The sequence below is a fragment of the Bombina bombina genome, chromosome 1 (assembly GCF_027579735.1).
Source record: "Bombina bombina isolate aBomBom1 chromosome 1, aBomBom1.pri, whole genome shotgun sequence".
Taxonomy (NCBI): Eukaryota; Metazoa; Chordata; class Amphibia; order Anura; family Bombinatoridae; genus Bombina; species Bombina bombina.
Window position 1 is genome coordinate 147,169,291 of NC_069499.1, and position 16,119 is coordinate 147,185,409.

Sequence of the window (16,119 nt, forward strand, 5' to 3'; positions counted from 1 at the left end):
ACACACATTTTTTCATCTGTCTCACATTTTTTCATCTGTCTCCCATTTTTCACTTATCGTTATTTTTTTCACACTGGATTTAACATTTATCTAAAAGTAACATTTTGGTGTTGATTCTTACACCACCAGAACATATGGTTACACCTACACAAAACTTGGAAGACATTAAGATTGATCTACATTGAACTATATATTTTTTATGTATCCTTTTTGTATTTTTTCACTAGCGCTAGTGTGGATTCACATTCCTTTGGGGTTAAACACCTACTTTTGCATCAACGTCACGTTTTCTCACAGCCCCTCCTTCACTTGGTCCGGTAACTGATCTCACACGCCTTTGATTATTGCATTATTTTGTGAATTTTGTATTGAAGTTTGAACTAATGTTTTTACACCATCATGTGCTGAGATTTTAATGTTTAATTTAAAGTTGACTTATTGTTTATTGTTACACATCACATTGTTTCGATTTGAACCACAGTCCACACGTTCTTTTCATCCGCTGAAATTTGTCAAATTGTATGCTCCATCTGACTTCACAGTCAGGCAACCGACTTATAAATCTATCCCAGACACACATATGAACTTTGGGGAGAGTTACATTCAAGGTTTTGTATAACTAAAGTAGCCAGTTACACAACTCCTTGAATATTTCATGGATCCATGAATAGAATTTTATTGTATTTCTATATGAACATTGTGTTCCAACATTTTATCTGTGATTTTAATTTGAATGTATATGGAATAAATTATTCGCCAGAATTTAGTTTCCAGCCTTTTAAGCTATTCAGCGCTTACTATCGCCCCTTATTCGGATTTTAAACTTGCCTTTTATCTCCCCCTAATTTAAAATGTTGTTGTATTCTGCCTGGAATCAACTTCACCCAGCAGTGATTCTAACCTTCTCCCAGCTGATGAGTGGCAAAAACCACGAAACAATCTGTCCTGGGATGGTTATGAATCACTGCACTAATCCTAGCTAAGTTTATAAGCTGTGTGAACAGCGATACTTTGGCGTAAAGGGAACCTGCTGAAAAGCAGACTGAAGTAAATAGGTGTGTCATTGTGTACTTAATTTGCATATCTTATCCAGAATCCTTTACTGGATTGGAAACAATGTAATTCAGAGGTTTTCTGTGGGAAAACAAGCCTCTGGGCCTGTCTAGATTTGTTAATGAACTACACAATGAGTTATTTTTTCTATATTTTGTGCGTAGTGGAGGATTTTAAACTCGCCTTTTATCTCCCCCTAATTTAAAATGTTGTTGTATATATATATATATATATATATATATATATAAAAATACCTGCTATTATATGGCTGCTGCACAAAATACTTAAAGCCATTCATAGTTGTGAAATAAGGAATGCAAAATTGTAAAACTATATGTTCTTAAAGGGACATGTTACTACATTTTCACCTAAATCATGTTAAAAACCTCTACTATGACTAACATATTATATTAGTCTATATACTTGCTGTTACATGGCAATGTTACACAGTATGATAAATTTAGGCCAACCATAAATGTGAAATAAGGAATACAGGGTTATAAAACCAGCTGACCAATAACTAGGCATATACCAAAAAATTATTATAAGATGAGGTATAATCAAAATAATAATCTATTATGTACCTGACAACTGTATCCCTGGGAATATGTGTTATGTATAGCCATATCAATAAAAACTCCATATAGTCCTACACTAGAGGGTAGAGAGCACTACCAAAAATTGATCAAAACATAAAATGAGATGAGTGTTACCCAGTTGGAAATCTGGTATTTAGACAAATATCTAACTGCTATATCTCTCGGAATGAGTGTTATACACATTCTTATCAAATGAGGGGTAGAGAACGCTACCAAAAGTTAATCAAATTGTATGAAGAGTTTACCCAGTTGGAAATCTGGTTTTGAGAGTGAAAATCCAGAAAATTTCTTGTTTGGCCAAAAAGACTATCTCTATCTCCCCCCCCCCCCCCCCTTGGAGGTGTAGATACACTTTTATTATGTTCAGTAGCAAAATGCTGTACAAAAGGGGTACTTTCATTACCAGTTCTTATGGTGGAGAGATGTTCCCTGATCCTTGATCTGACTTCACGTGTAGTGAGGCCTACGTATTGTTTATTGCATTCTATACAGGAAACAAGGTAGATCACATATGTTGATCTACAATTCAAACACATATTTTTGTAATAAATTTGTCCTGTAAATAATGACCTAAACAACTCGCCTACCTCTACTTTGTCACAGGCTACACAATCTCGGTTGTGGCACTTGAACATCTCTTTGTGTTTTAGCCATGAAGACTGTTAAGTCCTTTCAGCTGGGAGCTTGGTAGGGGACACAATGCTCCCTATTGTTTTGCCTCGCCGGTAAGCAAACTTGCATGACTAATTAGTCCATCATCAGCTTTAATCATGGAAAGATTTTTCCTGATAATACCACAGACCTGATTATACTGTTCTAAGTGGTCAGTAATAAAAAGAAGACCTTTCTGGGTTTTACCCTTTTTCATACGATCAGGTCTGGGGCACAGCAGATCTTTCCTGTCCAGCTCTTTAACTTGCTCTGCCATTTTATTTATAGAGTCCTTAGAATAAACTCTATTGAGTAATCTATCTGATATGTTCTTGGACTCAGTTTCAAATTGAGCAGGGTCCGAACAGTTTCATTTCAGTTGAATAACCTGTCCCTTATTTATTCCCTTAAACACACTCTTGGGGTGGCAGTTCTTAGCATGCAGGAGTGTGTTGCCAGATATAGGCTTTCTGTAGACTGCAGTGTGTACTTTTTCACCACACCTCCTGGAGAGTGTAAAATCCAAGTAGTGAATTGTGTGCAGGTTGGACTCTGATGTAAAGCTGATGCCCAAAACATTATCATTAAGATAATTGGCAAACGCTCCAAGTTCCTTCTGATCACCGGTCCAGATGAACAGCAGATCATCGGTGAACCTTCTGTAGAACACTATTTTTGAGCCGAAGGGGTTCCTACCCCCATAGATGTGGTCCACAAATCTGGAGGTAGAAAACCCCCTCTCGGACTCGAAATAGTTGTGTGATAAGAGGAATTCTGCTACTCTGATCACATATTCACAAAACTCTGAATTCTCACCATGGTATTTGTCCATAAAGTATGACAGGGCCAACAGGCCTTTTCATGTGGAATAGAGGAATAAAGTGACCTGACATCTACTGTCAGCCATAAATATCCCTCACTCCATTCCATATTATCCATCAAATGAAGCATATGCATGGTGTCCCTTACATAGCTCCACAGTTTCAACACCATTGGCTGTAAAATTTGATCTAACCACTCTGAGGTATGCTCCAAAAGTGACCAGATCCCGCTTCCAATGGGCCTACCTACTTTTCTATCAAGAGATTTATGAACTTTTGGTAGGTGATGAAATACTGGGGTCGCTGGATGTAAGACTAGCAAATATTTGCTTGTTTCATCGTCAATGAAGCCCCCTTCAATACCATCATCTATCAGATCCTCCATTTTTTTTCTAAAGATACATGTGGGATCAGAGTTTAAAATACGATAGTCATGGGTGTTAAAAAGCTGTCTATGGGCCTCATTGACAAAGTCAACTTTATTCATCACAACCACAGATCCCCCCTTGTCGGCGGATCGTATCACTAATGAAGGGTTAGAACTTAAAGCTTTCAATATATCCTTCTCTTTTCTTGTTAGATTGTTGTTGGTTTTCTTGTCACAGTAGTGCAATCTCATTAGGTCAGCCTCAACTCTGCTTTGGAAACTCTCAATGATTGTACCACGACTCTGTATGGGATAGTATTTAGAGGCACATTTAAACTTAGCGGTTTTAAGGGAGTTCACATTTCTGATTAGTGTTGAGAGTCTCTAGTGTTGAAAGGCTGCAAAGATCTTGAAAATCCAAGTTGTCCAAAGGACAGTTTTTTGTTGACTCACTCTCGGTCAATATGCAGTTACTTCCAAAGCCAGAGATTCCACCTGCCATTGAGAAATGTTTTTTAAGTGTCAACTTACACACAAATCTGTTCACATCCAATAGGGAGCAAATCCCAAACCCATGCTCAACACTTTGTATTCACAAACACTCAAGGGGTATGAGGACAAATTTATTACTAATACCTCGTTTGTCTCTGATTTCTCTGGAGTGTGTGTGTATCCTCCCTTGTATGCCCCTCTTACACCTTCTCCCCCCCATCTCCTTGCGGGGGGGGGGGAGGGAAAAATCCTGATTAAGTTCCAAACTTTCTGTTCTGTTCGGTATCTCAGGAGGGTGTATAATATCAGCAGCCTGTGTGGTGTACACACTGCGGGGGCTTCTTTGATGATGAAACAAGCAAATATGTGCTAGTCTCACATCCAGTGACCCCAGTATTAAATCACCTACAGAAAGTTCATAAATCTCTTGATAGCGTAGTAGGTAGGCCCATTGTAAGCGGGATCGGGTCACTCTTGGAGCATACTTCAGAGTGGTTGGCTCAAATTTTACAGCCAATGGTGTTGAAACTGTGGAGCTATGTAAGAGACACCATGCATATGCTTAATTTGCTGGATAATATGGAAAGGAGTAAGGGATATATATGGTTGACAGTAGATGTCAGGTCATTTTACTCCTCTTATCCACATGAAAAAGGCCTGTTGGCCCTGTCATACTTTATGGACAAATACCATGGTGAGAATCCGGAGTTTTGTGAATATGTGATTAGAGTAGCAGAATTCCTCTTATCACACAACTATTTCGAGTTCGAGGGGGTTTTCTACCTCCAGATTTGTGGGACTGCCATGGGGGCAAAATTTGCCCCCTCGTACGCCAACCTCTTCATGGGGTGGTGGGAGCAGGACCACATCTATGAGGGTAGGAACCCCTTCGGCTCGAAAATAGTGTTCTACAGAAGGTTCATAGATGATCTGCTGTTCAGAATTAGAAGAAACTTGGTGCGTTTGTCAGTTATCTTAATGATAATGTTTTGGGCATCAGCTTTACATCAGAGTCCAACCCGCACACAATACACTACTTGGATTTTACACTCTCCGGGAGGTGTGGTGAAAAAGTACACACTGCAGTCTACAGAAAGCCTATATCTGGCAACACACTCCTGCATGCTAAGAGCTGCCATCCCAAGAGTGTGTTTAAGGGAATAATTAAGGGACAGTTTATTCGACTGAAACAAAACTGTTCGGACCCTGCTCAATTTGAAACTGAGTCCAAGAACTTATTAGATAGATTACTCAATAGAGGTTATTCTAAGGACTCTATAAATAAAATGTCAGAGCAAGTTAAAGAGCTGGACAGGAAAGATCTGCTGTGTCCCAGACCTGATCGTAGGAAAAAGGGTAAAACCCATTAAGGTCTTCTTTTTATTACTGACCACTCAGAACAGTATAATCAGGTCTGTGGAATTATCAGGAAACATCTTTCCATGATTAAAGCTGATGATGGACTTGCTGATTTCCCCACTGGGTCATGGCAAGTTCACTTATCGGCGAGGCAAAACAATAGGGAACATTATGTCCCCTACCAAGCTCCCAGCTGAAAGGACTCAACAGTCTTCATGGCTAAAATACAAAGGGATGTTCAAGTGCCACAAACGAGATTGTGTAGCCTGTGACAGAGTAGAGGTAGGCGAGTTGTTTAGGTCATTATTTACAGGACAAATTTATTACAAAAACATGTGTTTGAATTGTAGATTGACATATGTGATCTACCTTGTTTCCTGTATAGAATGCAATAAACAATATGTAGGCTTCACTACACGTGAAGTCAGATCAAGGATCAGGGAACATCTCTCCACCATTAGAACTGGTAATGCAAGTACTCCTTTGGTCCAGCATTTTGCTACTGAACATAATAAAAGTGCCAATTCTTTTTGGTGGACATGTATTGAGAGAGTATCTACACCTCTAAAGGGGAGAGATAGAGATAGGCTTTTGGCCAAACAAGAAATTTTCTGGATTTTCACTCTCAAAACCAGATTTCCAACTGGGTAACACTCATCTTATTTTATGTTTTGATCAATTTGTGGTAGTGTTCTCTACCCTCTAGTGTAGGACTATATGGAGTTGTTATTAATATGAATATGCATAACACTTATTCCCAGGGATACAGTTGTCAGGTACATAATAGATTATTATTTTAATTATACCTCATCTTATAATAATTTATTAGTATATGCTTAGTTATTGATCAGCTAGTTTTATAACCCTGTATTCCTTATTTCACATTTATGGTTGGCCTAAATTTATCATACTGTGTAACATTGCCATATAACAGCAAGTATATACACTAATAGAATATGTTAGTCATAGTAGAGGTTTTTAACATGATTTTGGTGAAAATGTAGTAACATGCCCCTTTAAGAACATATAGTTTTACAATTTTGCATTCCTTATTTCAAAGCTATGAATGGCTTTAATTATTTTGTGTAGTAGCCATATAATAGCAGGTATATATATATATATATATATATATATATATATATATATATATAACAAAAAAGATTGATTAAGTAAGGACAGAAGCCCCTAAATCACCCTAAGGCGCTACTATATAGAGATTAAAATACCCAGAAGGTCTCACCGGGCACCTCTATACACCACACTAGCTGTAAATAACTTGCAGCCAAATCCTGAAATGCAGAGATGTCCCTTCACACCTCTAAAATAGTACATAATAGAAATAAAAGAGTGCAGGATAGCGCAGGAGAAACAGCTAGTGTACACAGATCTAAATAAAAAATAAATTAAAAAAAAGACGATGTAATATCATGCAGAGTACAAATCAGCAGATCTTATACCCAGAGCAGAAACGCAGAAAGCACTACAAAATATATAAAATATATCATATATATGTATATATGCAAGGGGTTGAAAAACACACAGTCCCAAAGATGGATAAACAATGAGGTCAGATAGACAATCTTCGTCACTTTCTCCCCTTTTGGATGTACACTTACTTCCAGTGCCCTCAATCGTATGAGGTAAGAATGTAGCAGAATCACAGATGGGCTAGGCAACTCCCGTGGTATGGATCAGGTTAATAGAGGATCTCTTGTCACACTTTACTCATGTAGAAATCCTGAAAACACTCCAGATACTTGTGCTCTCTTAGTGGATGGAAACATCTCATTAGGTGCAATTGTCCGGTCTTTAACACTATGTGTCAGTGGTTCTCATACAATTGGCAGCTCGTTTTCTTACCACCTCATTCTCTCAGCTGAGAGAATGAGGTGGTAAGAAAACGAGCTGGATTGCACCTAATGAGATGTTTCCATCCACCAGAGATCCTCTATTAACCTGATCCATAGCACGGGAGTTGCCTAGCCCATCTGTGATTCTGCTACATTCTTACCTCATACGATTGAGGGCACAGGAAGTAAGTGTACATCCAAAAGGGGAGAAAGTGACAAAGATTGTCTATCTGACCTCATTGTTTATCCATCTTTGGGACTGTGTGTTTTTCAACTCCTTGCATATATACATATATATGATATGTTATATAATTTGTAGTGCTTTCTGCATTTCTGCTCTGGTTATACGATCTGCTGATTTGTACTCTGCATGATATTACATCGTCCTTTTTTTTTTTTTTTTTAGATCTGTGTACACTAGCTATTTCTCCTGCGCTATCCTGCACTCTTTTATATATATATATATATATATATATATATATATATATATATATATAATTGTTAATCATAGTAGAAGTCTTAAACTCAATGTATGTGAAAATGTAGAAGTATTGAAATGGTTAACATTTTGTTCATTTTTGATTGTCCAATAGGAGTCATTTACTTGTTTTAAAAGGCGGGGATGAGCCTCCATTGCCAACAGCTTTGATAACGGCGTAAGCCGAAACATGTCAGCTCGACTAGTTGACTCCTAATTGGACAACCTACAACTTTCCACTTCATGTTTTTTGATGAATTTGACTTAATTTTAAATTATTTTCTAAATAAAGCAGATTGCTAATTTTACTCCAGCCGGTGCTCTGCTTTTTCTTTGATATGTACCATTTTGGATGTAACCTTCCTAGCGTGCAGCATGGCCTCTGAAGGGGAATTGCCCCAGCAATTTCCCTGAGCCTAGCAGCTGGCCTGACTGTCTGTATTATCACCCAATATGGATGCAGTTTGTAGACAACACCCCCTAGTAAGTGACGCCTGAGGAGGGAGCCTATTGGATGGTCGGAGGTTTCTGGATACTAACAAAGATGGTGAGGAGAAACGCATGCTGCTCCAGTAGCGTTCCTTGTAAAAAGTGTGACCAGACTCCGTTGATCACCGGACTGTTCACAGGATTGGGGGTAATAATCGTTTTGTCGCTTTGTCGACTACAGATCCTATATATCTGACTTTGGGATTTTGCTCCATACCACTGTATTGGGCTTATAACTGCTTTCATTGATCAGGATTATTAATAGCAGTACTTGTTGCATTCATATTTAGCTGGGCACACTACGTATAGAGGAGAGATGCTCTCTTTGTTTATTTTGCTATTTAAAGTTCCCACTCGAGCGTTAACTCTGCTAGAAGTAAGCTTTTTGCTCACGTTGAGTTGTGCTTGTATTATGAATGAAAAGTAAACCTGACCCACATAAAAAGCAGAACCAAAAAGCAGAATTTTGCTCACAGGATAAGCTATTCCCCCATAGCAGTCAACACCCTACTCGCGCACAAACCCAATTGAATATTCTTAAGTGCGCTAACCCAACATGAAAATATGAATATTTCACATTCAAATGTTCTTACCAGTGAAGAATATGTACTACTTATTCATAATAAATATTTCTCTATATATATATGTTTTTTTTGCACAAATATATATTTATTTTTATACATATATATACATGATTATAAAGAGGTATATATACTGTATATACACACACACATACATATACTGTATATATATATATATCTCTGTTAAAGAATTTTGCCTGCTTATTTTTTCTCTAGCACCTGAGGCCTCATATATTTTGGGCTCTTATAACTTTTGTGTGCAATTATTTTTATAAACTATTTATTATATGATGTTTTTATGAGTGTAGCTGTACTTTGTAATGTATTTCTGACACTATTTTGCTTTGTGAAACAGATAACCAGAGCTCTGAGTATGTGCTAACCCTTTGCACGCTCACTTCAATTTCGCTCAAGCGATCGCATTTACTTTCAACTTGTAATAAAAGTGAAAAACCTAACGCACGCAAACACTGGTGATAAACCCCTTGTCACTCCTGTGTTACTGTTAGTGCTCTACTTGTAATCTTTTGCAAGTGACACATCACTGTTTATAAAATCTTTTACATTTTTCAACCATGTTTATTTTTGTAAAGTTACAAATATTACTCAGAGCAAACTTTTAAGTTTATTAAACTTGTACAAAATAAAATATTATCATAAGAATGTTAATTTATATTTGCAGTTGTTTGGACATTTATTTTGGATGAAATATGGCAAAATGACCCTGAATTATCTGAAATTGTTTATTGCACATGTCAAGAACTAATATTCATGGCTAAATGAAACAATCTGCATCGAGAAACATTAGCCCGTCATCAGTGATACTGAATTAATTAGCTACCATGTTTTACTTTTGCTTAGTCTTGCATATCATTTACTTCTGTGAAGTTTTGTAAAACCTGAGGAGACTTTGATATATCTGTTTCTTTTGATTGTGAATATAGCAGCACAATCTAGTTAAACTGTATTTCTTATAATGGATTGTTGTTTCTTAATATTTAAAAGCAACAATTAACCAAGCTTTAATACAATTGCCTAATTTCATTAAAAACCTGTTCATGATACTAATACCTCATGGAAAAAACGTAACCTAAAAATTTGTACCATCCCCTTGTCACAGACAGAAGTTGTGAGTTAAAGGGACATGACATTTTCTTTTTCTTTCGTAATTCAGATTTTAAACACTTTCCAAATTACTTCTATTATCTAATTTGCTTCATTCTCTTGTTATTCTTTTTTGAAAAGCAGCAATGCGCTATTGGGAGCTAGTTAACACATTGGGTTAGCCAATAGTATGAGGTATGTATGTGCAGCCATCACTCAGCAGTTCCAGAGCCTATCTAGGTATCCTTTTAACAAGGGATAACAAGACAACAAAACAAATTAGATAATAGATGTGAATTTGAAAGTTGTTTACAATCACTTGCACTATCTGAATCATAAAAGAAAAAAAAAAATAGTTTTATGTCTCTTTAAGATCTATTATAATCAATAGATTGGTTTGGAAACTCCTACCGCTCACTCGAAAGGGATTCACTGTGTCTGCTCCTGCAGTAATTCAGGCTATCAACAGTGGCGGTCCTGGGAGTCTTAAAGTGCACGCTTACTGGCCAGTGAATGCGTGAAGATGCTGTGTGCTGAAACTGGTTTCCTTTCTACGCATTTCGACTCTGAGGAATCAAGCCTTTGTCAAGAGTGCCAAATCCAGCTTTTCCTCGCTATTTAAAGGATTTCCTGTTAACGCCTTAAATACTCTTTGACTTAACTACCACACTGACTTATTGAGTTAGATAATCATAAGAACCGCAATAGCTATCACAGATTGCTCCAAAAGATTGGACTAACTTCACATGAAAAAGTTGAAATTTTTTTAATAAGCATTGTATATACAAGGTGTAACTATTGGATTTCACCATCGGATTTACTTAATAAGTTTGCAATCTTTTTACAACAGCTGCTACATTTTTTGGTCGACACATTTTTAGTCGATTTAATTTTTGTTCTCCCCCCCTTTTTTTCAATAGCCACAATGTGTCAAGCTCATTTTATTTGTCAGCAACGTTTTTAATGTTTTTGAACACCGGTGTTACATCCATATTTATATATGTTTGAGTTGTTTTACCACTGATGTTGCCAGAATAATATTGTAATAAATGTGTTTCCTTTTAATACTCTATTATTCCTTTATTATCGTAATATTATCTTTTTATTATTGTATTGTCATTTTTTAATACATAGATACACAATCTGCATTTCTATCCCTCCATTGTTGTATAATATTTTTCGTTATTTTAATTAATCTATATATTTTAATCATATCAATCACTCATTGTTTTATTTTTATCACTGTAATATACAAGTAATTTCTCTATCACACGAGACAGATTGCCGTAAGGCGCCACCTCCATCCTTGTTTCTTTGTAAAAAAAAAAAAAATCTATTTTCTAATGTTCAATTTTTGTTAATTTTTTTTTTATCTAAAGATATAGAATGTTTGGATATTTGGTGACCATGAAATGATTCTCTGTGTGAAATAATACATATTTTATTACAGAATTTCTAAAATAATTAGTCTTAAGTTTATTAATTAATTAACAAACTTATTTGCCATTAATGCTATAAAAAATTAATAAACCACATACATATTTCTTTTTGGATTCTGAATGTTGGGGTTTTGCCCTTTTTGGTTATATCTCTTACCTAGGCGGTTGTTTATAATCCTTTAGAAAAACATATCTAATGGTTATTAACAGAAAAACACCATTAATAGCTATAGGGATTTTTGTAGATAAGTCATTTGATAACTTTTTAAAAGCAGTGGGATTGGCCCCTAGGTGTGTAAAGTGCACAGCCAGCAGAAATAAGCAATATGTGATTTGTTTAGATAAATGCAATGCAGAAGTCTAAATATGGCTTCAGTACAGGGATGTGAAGTGGCTCAGCACTGAAATGTTAATAGCTACCAGGGGGGAAATCTTTATTGTCTCTGTACAATATGAGTATATTAGTGAATATTTAACAGCCATTTCTTGTTGCAAAATGTGTTTAAATAATGAGCTGTTTTACTCATTAAAATCCCACAAATGCTTAGTTTAGCTGCCTATCCCTAAATGTGTATTTTTCACTCTAATTATAACAGGTGTTAAATGTAGCTTGTGGGCTTTAAATGTAATTATTATTATTATTATTATTATTATTATTATTATTATCATTATCTGTAAGCAAATAATGAAGCATCTAATCCAGGAACACTCATACCTTGCCTTTTGAACATGTGTACAGTTTAGATTAAGACTAACACAAAACAATTAGTGCCAGATTAGGAGTGGTGCGCTAACAGGTTTTTTTTGCAGGTGTTTGCACACGTTGGGTTTTTCGCTTGTATTGCAAGTTGAAAGTAAACGCAATCACTTGAGAGCAATTGTCAGAAACTATATAAAAAATACATATAAAAGTACAGTTACACTCATAATAACACTATTTGATCAAAATGATTAAACAAAATTGCACAAAAAAGTTCTAAGGACTCAAAGATATAAGGTCTCAGGTGTTAGAAAAAAAAAAGGCAGACACAAGGCTTTAACATAAATACTTAGACATGTATATGTATGTATATCTATGTATATAAATAGAAATATATATATATATATGTGTGTGTATATATATATATATATATATATATATGTGTGTGTGTGTGTGTGTGTGTGCGTGTATATATATATATATATATGTGTACAAATGTATTTATGTATTTATATGTGTATATATGTGTGTACAGACATATATACACATAAACAGATAAATACATATGTATACATATTTAGACATATATAGAAATGTATAAATAGATGCAGTTAAATGGATGAAAACGTATTTAATAAAGTTTAATAGTGTGTATGCACTGTAAATATTTCACATTCCAATGTTCTGCACATAGCAGAATATGTTCCAAGTATTTCTAAATAGATATTCTTTATATATATATATATATATATATATATATATATAAAGAATATCTATTTAGAAATACTTGGAACATATTCTGCTATGTGCAGAACATTGGAATGTGAAATATTTACAGTGCATACACACTATTAAACTTTATTAAATACGTTTTCATCCATTTAACTGCATCTATTTATACATTTCTATATATGTCTAAATATGTATACATATGTATTTATCTGTTTATGTGTATATATGTCTGTACACACATATATACACATATAAATACATAAATACATTTGTACACATATATATATATATACAGTGGGGAAAAAAAGTAATTAGTCAGCCATCAATTGTGCAAGTTCTCCCACTTAAGAAGATGAGATAGGCCTGTAATTTTCATCATAGGTATACCTCAACTATGAGAGACAAAATGTGGAAACAAATCCAGACAATCACATTGTCTGATTTGGAAAGAATTTATTTGCAAATTATGGTGGAAAATAAGTATTTGGTCAATATCAAAAGTTCATCTCAATACTTTGCTATATATCCTTTGTAGGCAATGACAGAGGTCAAACGTTTTCTGTAAGTCTTCACAAGGTTGTCACACACTGTTGCTGGTATGTTGGCCCATTCCTGCATGCAGATCTCCTCTAGAGCAGTGATGTTTTGGGGCTGTCGCTGGGCAACACGGACTTTCAACTCCCTCCAAAGGTTTTCTATGGGGTTGAGATCTGGAGACTGGCTAGGCCACTCCAGGACCTTGAAATGCTTTTTATGAAGCCACTCCTTCGTTGCCCGGGCGGTGTGTGTGGGATGATTGTCATGCTGAAAGACCAGCCACATTTCATCTTCAATGCCCTTGCTGATGGAAGGAGGTTTGCACTTAAAATCTCACGATACATAGCCCCATTTATTCTTTCATGTACACGGCTCAGTCGTCCTGTTCCCTTTGCAGAGAAACAGCCCCAAAGCATGATGTTGCCACCCCCATGCTTCACAGTAGATATAGTGTTCTCTCTCCTCCAAACACGACAAGTTGTGTTTCTACCATACAGTTCTACTTTGGTTTCATCTGACCATATGATATTCTCCCAATCCACTTCTGGATCATCCAAATGCTCTCTAGCATACTTCAGACGGGCCTGGACATGTACTGGCTTAAGCAGGGAGACACGTCTGGCACTGCAGGATCTGAGTCCCTGGCAGCGTAGTGTGTTACTGATGGTAGCCTTTGTTACGTTGCTCCAGCTCTCTGCAGGTCATTCACTAGGTTCCCCCCATGTGGTTCTGGGATGTTTGCTCACTGTTCTTGTGATCATTTTGACCCCATGCGGTGAGATCTTGCGTGGAGCCCCAGATCGAAGGAGATTATCAGTGGTCTTGTATGTCTTCCATTTTCTAATTATTTCTCCCACAGTTGATTTCTTCACACCAAGCTGCTTGCCTATTGCAGATTCAGTCTTCCCAGCCTGGTGCAGGTCTACAATTTTGTTTCTGGTGTCCTTCGACAGCTCTTTGGTCTTCACCATAGTGGAGTTTGGAGTGTGACTGTTTGAGGTTGTGGACAGGTGTCTTTTATACTGATAACAAGTTCAAACAGGTGCCATTAATACAGGTAAAAAGTGGAGGACAGAGGAGCCTCTTAAAGAAGAAGATACAGGTCTGTGAGAGCCAGAAATATTGCTTGTTTGAAGGTGACCAAATACTTATTTTCCACCATAATTTGCAAATAAATTCTTTCCAAATCAGACAATGTGATTGTCTGGATTTGTTTCCACATTTTGTCTCTCATAGTTGAGGTATACCTATGATTAAAATTACAGGCCTCTCTCATCTTCTTAAGTGGGAGAATTTGCACAATTCGTGGATGACTAAATACTTTTTTTCCCCACTGTATATACTGTAGGGTATTTTTTCCACTTATTTTGCTCTATTGACTTCTATGGGCGAATATGTTAACGCACGTGTGATATTGTAAATTCAGATTTTTGCGTGCATAGGGTTAGTGTTTAGACCAAAACAGTTTACTTTCAACTTTAATTTGAGCTCTACTCGACGCTCGTAAAAAAGGTTGCTTCTAGCGGAGTTAGAGTGAGAGTGGGAGCGTTAAATACCTCTCCACTTGTAATCTGGCTCTAAATGTCACTTAAAGATTCAAGTACCAAATTATAGCTTACTAAAACACTTTGGCCTAGATTTGGAGTTTTGCGGCCAAAGGGGTGCGTTAGCTACGCGTGCTTTTTTCCGGCCGCACCTTTTAAATACCGCTGGTATTTAGAGTTCACAGAATGGTTGCGTTTTTAGTGCGTTAGGCTCCAAAAAGGGAGCGTAGAGCATAATTTATTATTAATAACTCTAAATACCAGCGTTGCTTACGGACACGGCCAGCTTAAAAAACGTGCTCGTGCACGATTCCCCCATAGGAAACAATGGGGCTGTTTGAGCTGAAAAAAAAACCTAACACCTGCAAAAAAGCAGCGTTCAGCTCCTAACACAGCCCCATTGTTTCCTATGGGGAAACACTTCCTAAGTCTGCACCTAACACCCTAACATGTACCCCGAGTCTAAACACCCCTAACCTTACACTTATTAAACCCTAATCTGCCGTCCCCGCTATCGCTGACACCTGCATATTTTTTTTAACCCCTAATCTGCCGCTCCGTACACTGCCGCAACCTACGTTATCCCTATGAACCCCTAATCTGCTGCCCCTAACACCGCCGACCCCTATATTATATTTATTAACTCCTAATCTGCCGCCCCCAACGTCGCCTCCACCTACCTACAATTATTAACCCCTAATCTGCTGACCGGACCTCACCGATACTATAATAAATGTACTAACCCCTAATCCGCCTCACTCCCGCCTCAATAACCCTATAAGAAATATTATTAACCCCTAATCTGTCCTCCCTAACATCGCCGACACCTAACTTCACTTATTAACCCCTAATCTGCCGACTGGAACTCACCGCTACTATAATAAATGTATTAACCCCTAAAGCTAAGTCTAACCCTAACACTAACACCCCCTAAGTTAAATATAATTTAAATCTAACGAAATAAATTAACTCTTATTAAATAAATTATTCCTATTTAAAGCTAAATACTTACCTGTAAAATAAACCCTAATATAGCTACAATATAACGAATAATTATATTGTAGCTTTTTTAGGGTTTATATTTATTTTACAGGCAACTTTGTAATTATTTTAACCAGGTACAATAGCTATTAAATAGTTAATAACTATTTAATAGCTACCTAGTTAAAATAATTACAAAATTACCTGTAAAATAAATCCTAACCTAAGTTACAATTAAACCTAACACTACACTATCAATAAATTAATTAAATACAATACCTACAATTATCTACAATTAAACCTAACACTACACTATCAATAAATTAATTAAATATAATACCT